Source organism: Tachypleus tridentatus, chromosome 12 (genome assembly GCF_004210375.1).
Source record: "Tachypleus tridentatus isolate NWPU-2018 chromosome 12, ASM421037v1, whole genome shotgun sequence".
Lineage (NCBI taxonomy): Eukaryota > Metazoa > Arthropoda > Merostomata > Xiphosura > Limulidae > Tachypleus > Tachypleus tridentatus.
This window is the reverse complement of record NC_134836.1, coordinates 14,870,044-14,880,654: the sequence shown is the minus strand read 5'-3', so window position 1 is coordinate 14,880,654 and position 10,611 is coordinate 14,870,044. Positions and strand designations below refer to the sequence as shown.

General features: G+C 33.7%; 1 long non-coding RNA gene across 1 annotated transcript; it reads left to right on the top strand.

Annotated features, from left to right (window-relative positions):
- The first annotated feature begins 4,821 nt into the window (after positions 1 to 4,821).
- On the top strand, positions 4,822 to 9,318 carry LOC143235132 (uncharacterized). Its single transcript, XR_013018935.1, has 3 exons — positions 4,822 to 4,937; positions 7,330 to 7,421; positions 7,974 to 9,318. It is a non-coding gene; the product is annotated as an uncharacterized LOC143235132 (long non-coding RNA).
- Positions 9,319 to 10,611: the final 1,293 nt, after the last annotated feature.

Here is a 10,611-nt window from a genome sequence, read left to right as displayed (position 1 = left end):
GTACTTTATTTTAATTAAGTTTTAATAACCATACCAGCCGTTTTGAGAATGTATTTAAACTCTAATGGTATTATAGATCACTCATACAAGAGTAATTAAACCTGTTTGATTGCAGGTTTTGATTTTCTGGTTTATATATGTTCTCTTTAATAAGATAGAATGTGTCCTTTGTCTCGTCTGGTGTTCAGCGGTGCATTTTCGGACTTACAACGCTAAAAGCTAGGGTCCGATTTTCAGGGGTGTTCTTATTCATTTTATAGCCTGGAGTAGAATTCATAAAATGTGACTCCCAAACGATAAGAAAATTCATGAGTGGGGTTCTGGTCAATTGCCCAGTTTGCCCAATAAGTAAGGTCGCCTGTGCTGATTCCTTGAGGTGATCCATTGTGTAGCTTGTGAGAGAGTTGAAGACTACTTTTACACACTTTATCCTTCTATCTAGCAGCATGATAGTGGTATACAACACTGAAGTGATCTTCCTACAAATGGTAAATAGTGGTATACAACATTGAAGTGATCTTCCTACAAGTGTTAAATAGAAGTATATAGCATTGAAGTGATCTTGCTACAAGTGTTAAATAAAGAAGACACTTCTGTTGTATTCTCTTGTTTTTAAATAGTTCACTTGCTATTCATTTAAAATATATTCTATAAGGATATTGTTTCTTTATGCAAGTGGATTTTGAGGTTGAAAATGGATCCAGTTTATTGAACTTTAAAACTATCCATTATATAATAGTCAATTTACTAAACTGTCACATTTCACGAACAAAATAATTAACGATTAACTATATTATTGTTAGACGATAAATAACGTAAATTAGTCATTTAACACTTAAGAGTCAGATATGCAAAGCTCTTCCAATCTGTTATTTTGCACTTCATTATTTTAAACCTCCTAATCTACGTCAAAACGCATCTTTTAGCTAAATGCATACAGTAAGGTTCAGGTATCTATTATTAATTAAGAGATTATTGTGAGTCACCAACTCTATACTTCATTTAGCAAATACAGTCAGACTTGTTCAAGATAATATCACCTTTTTCGGGTTGGTCTGTAATGCTTGATAACAGTCTTCTTTGAACTGTAGTTATACAGGAAAAACAAAGCAATGTTTAAGTTAGTGTTCAGCAGACCTTAATTTTTCTTTGAGCGAATTTCAAAAACAAATAAACTGAAAATAAATCAAACATAGCTTGCTTTATCTGTTCTTTGTCGAAATTATTAACCTCAAAACAAATAACTTATTTTAGTCTTGATTGTTCTTTCTTTAACTGAACAAACAGCAAACACTTTATATGATTATAGGTTAAATAAACAAACCTTTCTGATTTTTATTTATTTCAATTCCCTATGCATTTGTTATTTGCTTTGTTCGACAGTCAAGGTGCATGAGTTGCATACATCACTTTGATCAACAGAATTTGCTTTGCAAGTTACATACAAGTTGAACAAGAACATTGTTTTTCTTTTTTTAACGAGTACACTCCTATGATGTGTCATTATGGATGTAGTGTCGAAGTGTCAAGTTGTGTTATAGTTCAAAATAAAGTTATTTTACATTCAGAATCACCTTGATCTTTGTGAATTTGTTTCTTTAGCTTGTCATTGGTTGCTGATCAGGATATAAAAAGAAGACGATGTAGAGTTTTTTGTTTGTTTTTTTTAATTTTGCGCAAAGCTACACAAGAATTATCCGCGCTAACCGTTCCTAATTTAGCAGTGTAAGACTAGAGGAAAGGCAGCTAGTCATCACCCCAACTCTAGGGTTACTCTTTTACCAACGAGTAGTGGGATTGACCATCACTTTATAACGTCCTTACTGCTAAAAAGGCGAGCAAGTTTGATGTGACAGGCATTTGAACCTACGACCCTCAGATTACGAGTCGAACAGTGCCGGGCCTGACAATGTAGAGGATAGATACTAAACAAACCTTGTCTACAGTAAATTATATTGCATTCCATTCATTTCTTCGACATTTTGGAACAAGTTATATTCCTTTCCATCCTTTCTGTATCTGAAGTTGTTAAATTATTTTTGTGAATTAATAGTAAAAATGTATTTTCAGTCCTACTACAAAGCAAATACGGTCAATAAATTGAAATAAAAAGAAACAAGGAACTTTATACATCACGGCACATAGTTTTTAATTCATTAGAAAATGAAAGGTGTTCTCTTGGACAGAACTGAAGAGAAAGACAAAAGTTACTGTTTTTAATTTTATATTTAATATTCCGACCAATTTTAGAAAGTTCAATATTAAGCCTGAATAGCACCTTGCCTAATCGTAATTTATATTACTGAACTATTATCATTTGTTGTAAAACTATAAAGCACGCCACATAAAATACTGTTAAATGAGAAAACTCAGTGACGGTTCTGTTTCTCGAATTTTCAAACTTATACTTTAAATCATGCTACTAATTTTCTCATCCATACTTCAGTTCTAAAAGTTAATTTATGAAATTATCTAACTGTTTTGAGCTAATTTCGACATTTGTTAAATTCAATTTTTACTGTTAAGTTTTTTAAAATAATATTTGGCTTTAAAAGTTTATTAGTTATAGCTAGAATACTCAAACGAATTCCTCACTAACTGTTCATCTAAAAATGTAAACTCGAAACAAGTTGGTCAGAAAATAATTAATCATACGAGAGCTGAAGAAATTTCTAATAAGTTTAAAATGGCTAACAGAAAATTCGCGTTTTTGACATTTCAAAAGACATTCTCAGTCCATTGCTGAGGTATCTGTATCAGGATTCCTAAGAAATCAAAGGAAAAATAAATTAGCTCAAATACATTGGGAAGAAACATCATTTAAAATCAGAGGGCTTCTCTTGAACATAGTAAACAATGTACATACATGTAGATAATTAGCCGTAGGCCTACAATCACTAGCAGCAATGAATATTCAGTCTAAAACTCATTAGAGTGTTTGCATGATTTTTAATACAAAATTAATATAATGAGGAGTCAACTTATTTGTTTACCAACGCTGACATCATCAGAAATTTCCAATGTCTCAGACTGGACCTGAGGTGGTAGTGACAGCACTGGTAGAAAACCACGGTGATGACTGACAATTCAGTTGACAATCCTCATTCAACCCGATTGGCTGCAGCAGATTGATCAGGTTCAGCCTCATGAATGGGTTTAGAGAACCCATGCTGTGTCTTTTGCTTTTTCAGGCTTGACATAGTGAATGATTGTTTATCGCAATCTCTATTTGTCAACGTCACATTCACAGTACCATTGGCGCCATCTATAGTGAATGATTCAATGGCGCCAATGGTACCAGGTTAGTGCCATGGTGCTGCCAGCCTGCTACGGTGCCACCCACTGTTTGTGAAGTTAATTCTTGAAATCCAGGGAATCTGAACATACACTGTCCATGACATTTGAATACAGATTATAGACACTATACATATATTTTGCACTCTCCTGAATGACTCTATATTTCATATGTTCATGACAAGACTGTTGGCCTACTTTGCTGGGCCCGTTAACTCTTAAGTTATATATTATATATATAGGCCTATATATTTATTTATGATTAAAAAATAAGACAAACACTAGCAGCAATGAATATTCAGTCTAAAACTCATCAGAGTTTTTGCATGATTTTAATACAATATTAATATAATTAATATAATATAATAGGTAGTCTCAGAATGCATAATTCAGGCTTTTCTTTTATGTTTTTATTAAAAAATTTCACTGGGGCGCATGCCCCCGGACCCCCGTAGCATGGCTTCGAGCTTGCATCAAGCACTGAAACTCCCCCCCCCCCCAATGGCTATTTCTGGCTACGTCCCTGCTGTGAGACGAAGAAATGAGTTTATCATTAAGTTGTACATCTACTTGAGAAAACAGAGAATGAAGTAACACGTTTAGAGGTACAAAGGTATTTTTATCCTTTTTTTTTTTATATAGAAGTACCATTAGGCTTAACAGTCTTTACCTTTACAGGGAGATATTCATTTCCTGATTTTCATATAGAAAATTTGATGAGTCGTCTGTCGGTCACTGAATATACTAACGTCTACTGTTGCACTGGATCGAGTGCTATAGAGGTTCCATCATTTACGTTCATGCTTACTTTTTCGGTTAAACGAATCGTAAGTAAATATAAGTTCATTGTCTGGTTTAGGAAGTGTATCTTCTACTGTTTTTAAGATTCTAATTAAATCTTCAGGTTGTTTGTAATGACCTGGTCTAATATAATCAATTATGGTAACAGAATGAGAGCCTGAAAAGTATGATATCCATCCTGTACCATCATGCACTTTATGTCAACTATGTAGATAAATGTAATTCGACCAAGGCCACTTCCCACGATCCTTCAAGGTTAATAGATCTAGAAAGATGAGTGATATAAAGTGATAAATTATTAGTAGCGAAATAATTCATAGAACTGTTACTTGGTAACGTCACATACAACTGATCTATGTTGAATAATAAGAAATATAGTTTACATAACATTTTATCAAAGCAGACGATTCATATCTGTTTGAGGAATCCAACTATTTATATGCAAAAACGGCTCGTTTGGGCTGAGAAAACACTTTACATAGAAGGTCGAAACGTTGTTCGCTCTTCTATGTAAAGTGTTTTCTCAGCCCAAACGAGCCGTTTTTGCATATAAATTTCTCAACAAGTGGGTTTCTCGTCATCACTGATTATGAATCCAACTATTAAATTTATCAGGATATCCTTTCCATTTTACATAATGTTGTTTGTTTTTGTTTTTTCCTCGTTCACGTAATATTTATTCAATAGTGTAGATGTCATCAAGATACTTTGTAACTCTTGGCAGTTCTGAGTCATGAAATATTCTATTTAATTTCTCTTCTAGATAGCCTTGCAGTTTATAAATTCGTAGATGTCTCTCTTTACTCTCTGATAAATCGTAACAATTTCATTTGTCCATCCAGGTATGTAACTTTTCCTAAATTGACGCCTTGCTTTACTAATACGTATTTGATCATTTACTTTGAAATGAAATTTTACTTTAATGAATTGGTTTGTAAAGCGTTTTCCAAGCCGAAGACCGAATAGAATGATTAATATTTATTGATCTAATTTTAATGTAACCATGATATATTTTATTACAGGCATTGACCAAATGTTTCAATACAGTGATATATATATAAGTTCAACGATGAGTAAATTAGCGCCACAGTTTAATTTTAAGAATGCGAATAAATATTTATACTATATTTGCCTTTGTTTCATTATATGTAATAAAGAAGGGAATATCTTTTTCCTTGAAATACCGTTGAAAGAGATGATTAGTAAACTCTGTCTCAACGTTGGTTTGAAGTTTACAAGGTTTTCGACCCTATTTTAAAATTTGTATGAAAGGTTTTACAAGTGTTACACCTTTCTTATTTTTGAGTGTAACAATTCATGAACATTTATAAAACACGTCGATACACATGAGTAAATACTTGAACTGGTTGTTCTATTGATCTAAATTAGAGAGAGCAACTAAATCTGCTTCCTATTATTCATCGATCTCCAAAACGATAACTCGGTTTCTCGAAAAAATCTATTTTACCGGTTTGTGTAAAGTCTATGTATCTTCTCAACTTAACCAGTCTTTTACAGGTTTTAGCCTTACGAACTTACCTTGCACTTTTACAGATCTAACTAATGACTGTACTCCAACAAAACTAGTAGGATGTGCAAGATTATAATAAATAGATTGCAGACTTTTATTAGATATTATTTTCTTCCGCATCTACTTGTATTTAATTTTTACATTAAATTTGTCCATAACATTAGTAATAATATGACCTTTACAATAGACGATATTAACTTTTAGACGGTTCAAGATATTATACAGTAACAAGCCCAGCCACTAAAACAGACGTATAACAGTAAATCTGTTACACGTTTCATGATGAATACATGAAAACAGACTGTATGTACAACATATAAAAACTGTTTATTGATACATCCATTTAGATATAACATCAACTTTCTTCACACTACAGTTTTAATATCTGTTTATATGAAATGAACATGACACAACAGAATTTGCAAGTTGATCAACCTTGGGACATTCAAACAATTTCAGATTATAACAATAAATTTTCAGTAGACTTGTCAATATCTCAGCTTTTTCTCTTTCATTTGTACAAGGCCCGGCATGGCCAAGCGTGTTAAGGCGTTCGACTCGTAATCCGAGGGTCGTGGGTTCGAATCTCGGTCGCACTAAACATGCTCGCCCTCCCAGCCGTGGGGGCGTTATAATGTGACGGTTAATCCCACTATTCGTTGGTAAAAGAGTAGCCCAAGAGTTGGCGGTGGGTGGTGATGACTAGCTGCCTTCCCTCTAGTCTTACACTGCTAAATTAGGGTCGGCTAGCGCAGATAGCCCTCGAGTAGCTTTGCGCGAAATAAAAACAAACAAACAAACAATCATTTGTACAAACGACTGTAAAAATACATTTTAAACACGGCTGCTTTGGGTACTAAGACTTTAATTAAAATAAAGTACAGAACAACGTTACAACCTTCCTAGGTCATCTTCAGGTTAAAAAGAAAGTTTGCAACTGAATGTTGCCGGGCATGTCTTAGAGATGAGAGTGTAAACGGGTATGAGATTGTAGGGGCATTACAATAGATGTTAGGTTATTAATTAGTATAGGTATAAAGGTGTTCCTTTATATTGGTTCACTTTTGGTTTGAGTTGTTGAATAAGTAGGGTTTCTTTGATTTTGCGTTTGTTTGTATTTGTTTCCCTATCCAGAATGTGGGTGTTTTCTATGGTTATGTTGTGCTTATTTGATTTACAGTGCAGAAAAACGTGAGAAGGTGTTTTTTATGTTATGTGAATATGGTTTTCATTCTTCTGCTTGTTTCTCCTATGTAGAAGTCGTGATAGTTGTTGTATTGTCTTTTTTAAATAATGTTGGTGTTATGTTTGTCGATGTAGTTTTTACTTTGTATGGAATTTAGTTTTGTACCTAGTTTTTGAATAAATTTAGTGTTTACTGGAATGTTACGTTTTGTTGTAAGTTTTCTTTCCATATGGTTATTATTTCGCTACTATCAGGAATATATGGTATGCAGCAGTGTAAGGTTTTATAGTTTGTTGTTTCTTTGAATTTATTATTGCTTGTTTGTTGTTGATTGTGTTGTTGGTTTGTATGTGCGTGTATCATTTTTTCAATTTTTTTATGGAAAATTATTGATGTTGATGAAGTATTGTTTTATTCTATTGATTGCATGTTTAAATTTTCGATTGAGCATAGTTTTGCGGCTGTGTTTATTTAGTTTCTTAATATGTTGAATTTTTGTTTTATTTCATGTGCTGAGACCCAGGAAGCTCCAGTCGTCTTTAGAATTTATATTTTTACTAGAAGTTGGTTTCTCGTCATCGTGGAGATACGATTGTAAAATATCCACAGGTAAGGATAGTCAATATCACAAGATTTCCATGGAATGTTATGAATGTGTTGTGTCGTCCAATTACACTGACGACGATCAGCAACTGCAAGAAAACGGTTGTTTAAACAAAAACAAGTTTATATATCCATTGACAAAAATGTAAGTTCTTTAATTACGTATAGTTTATTCTTGGCTTCTAATTCTACTACAGTTACTGTCATATTAATAAATTAGTATATATTCAGTTAAGCATTATGTTAACTTACCTTGGTACGTTACATTATAACTTTATCTTCAGGAAAAAGTCCGATTTCAAGTAAACCTTCGATAAATTGAATGCTTAGAACGTTTCCATTATTTTGATATTCAACGGTAGAAATTCACTTTAAAACCATATAGTGTTTTCAGGAATAGAATAAATTACTTCACGTTGATAAATTAAACTATACTTAGAAACTGTAATTTATTCCATTCTGTCGGACCTGACACTAAACATGTAAAAGGATGTAGTAGACGGTTATTCATCTCTAAATTTGATGATAATAAACTCTGTTGTGATTCACCTTATATAGATCATGTTTGAGCACACTTGGGAATCACCCCAAGGCCCTGCACATGCCCTCTTTCTGACTCGTAGACCATGGCGAGGAGTTAATTCCAAAGGATGCAAAGAAATCAGTATTCATACGGAAGGGTGTTGAAATCTGGACGGGTGTGTCGTTTGGTGTAAATCGAACGATAATTCTTCTTTGTTGTAAATCATCTGCGTCTTTACGTTTCTGCAAATATTATGATTAGTAACTGTTATAAGAGGTGAAAAGGACTGAATATATCCGTTACCATACATTTCATTGACGAAAAGTTTACATTTTTACTGTTGATAAAATTAAGGGTAATCCCACTGATTTTACAGCATGAATTTCCGTAAATAACCATGGAGATTTGGACCATCACTGACCCACGATGTTACATGGTGTCCGTCCAGCTCGTCTGTAAACTCTCCCAGAGAATATTCTAGAGGTGGATCGTTAGATCTGTCTGAAATGTATGTATCGTAATATAAAACAGACGGACTTAACTTCTCTAATGTATCATATAATTTCAAACGAGCATGTAATGTTGTGAACGATGCCAGAAAGATATTCGTTTTATCTTTCTGGGACACATATTCATGTTTACGTTTCCAATGAAGAGCTATAATTTCTTCATTAATTAAAGTAACATTTATTATTATTTTGATCTTATCATTCATTAACAATGATATTCTTTTAACAGAAGTTACGTAGGTTAGTTGTGATTTGTCTGATTTGTCCTCAGACATACCCCAATGACGCCGAAAAGACAATGTTTTGCAGTTTATCTTCTGCCTAGATTAAATTCTATGTTTTCAGGGGTCAGTTGCGCTCCTTCCTTTTTAACAAACTGTTCAATATATTCCTGCTTTGCTTCTGAAGTAACACAGTGAGAAAGCCATTCTGAACTTTCTTATTTTATTTTTTAAAAATGTGTCTATATAATATTTAAACACTTGTGTGGATCTTTCACAGAAATGGTAAAGTTGTATTATCTTATAGTTACGCTCGACTTCTTTTTTTACCTACTCTGTAACCCACATGCCGATAAAAGGTTTGTCATAATCCGTTGGTGATATACTTAAATAGATACACGTTTTACACAGAGGAAAAGTCAGTTTCTCGTTACTTCTCAGAGGTAATACTGGATGATAAAGTTTCGTCAGTGCTAAAAGTTTACACATAGTAAATCACAAATAGTTACTTGAATCAGAAAAATTTGTTCAATATGATATTCAAAATATTTATTAGACCACGGGGATAAAGATGTGAAACCTACATGATTTTCCTCCTTCTTTTATGTTGTATAAAATGCTTGTAGCATTAACTATTTCTCAATCTAAGCGAGAAAATTCATTAAATCAGTGTCATTAGTTGTCATATTCTTGTATTCATACTCTCTTATTATCACGACTTTGTATTCTAGACCTTCGAGTTGTAGGCCCGGCATGGCCAAGCGTGTTAAGGCGTGCGACTCGTAATCTGAGGGTCGCGGGTTCGCATCCCGGTCGCGCCAAACATGCTCGCCCTTTCAGCCGTGGGGGCGTTATAATGTGACGGTCAGTCCCACTATTCGTTGGTAAAAGCGTAGCCCAAGAGTTGGCAGTGGGTGGTGATGACTAGCTGCCTTCCCTCTAGTCTTACACTGCTAAATTAGGGACGGCTAGCACAGATGGCCCTCAAGTAGCTTTGTACGAAATTCCAAAACAAACAAACAAACCTTCGAGTTGTTTCTGTTTTTCTATAGTACGATTTGTTACAAACCACATGGGTCTATTTAAAACTATCTTTTTTGCATGAGAGTCATAACAGCTATTATAAACATGATACAAGATCCCTAAAGCTCATAGATGATGCTATGTTTCATAGAGAAACCGTCTACCTTATAATATAAGATTTGTTTCTTACCTCCATTAATTGCATGTTGGATCTTTACCCTCTCCAATTTTTGTATTCTTATGTGTTACAATTTGAAATAGCTTGAGACTGAGTTCAGTTGTAATTTAGATTTAATAGTAAAATGAATGTATTCAACTTAAGATGCCCCCAAGTAGCACAGCGGTATGTCTGCGAACTCATATCGCTAGAAGCTGGGTTTTGATACTCTTTGTGGGCAAAGCACAGATAGCCCACTGTGTAATGTTGTACTTAATTCCAAACAAACAAACTATTTATAATACTTCCCAACAAGATTGATACACACAGTTTATTTTTTGATATAAATACATTTTAATATCGAAACAATAAAAGCTTACAGTAACGGTTATTACAAATAATCACCTATATACAAAAGTTTTACAACCTTACAAAGAACACAGAGTCTTCTATCCGGTCTAGATCTGAATATCCTACCGAGGGCTCACGATAAGCAAATTAATTTTCAGTTCATGTAGATACAATTCACTTAATAGGAGCTAGCTAGCTCTGTATTGTTTTTCTCGCTGGTCTCACGTTGAGTTTTCCACCGATGAAGTGATGTAATGTAAAGGTGTCTGCTGAGATGGCGGGAATTTCCTTTTATGAGAAGATATTTTATGTGTTAAAGTTTAATAATTGGAAAGATCAGCTGCTTCCTGTAATGTTTCAACTTTTTTCATCCAAGTAATGTTTCAGGTCATCACTTGTGCAGCGTTTAAAT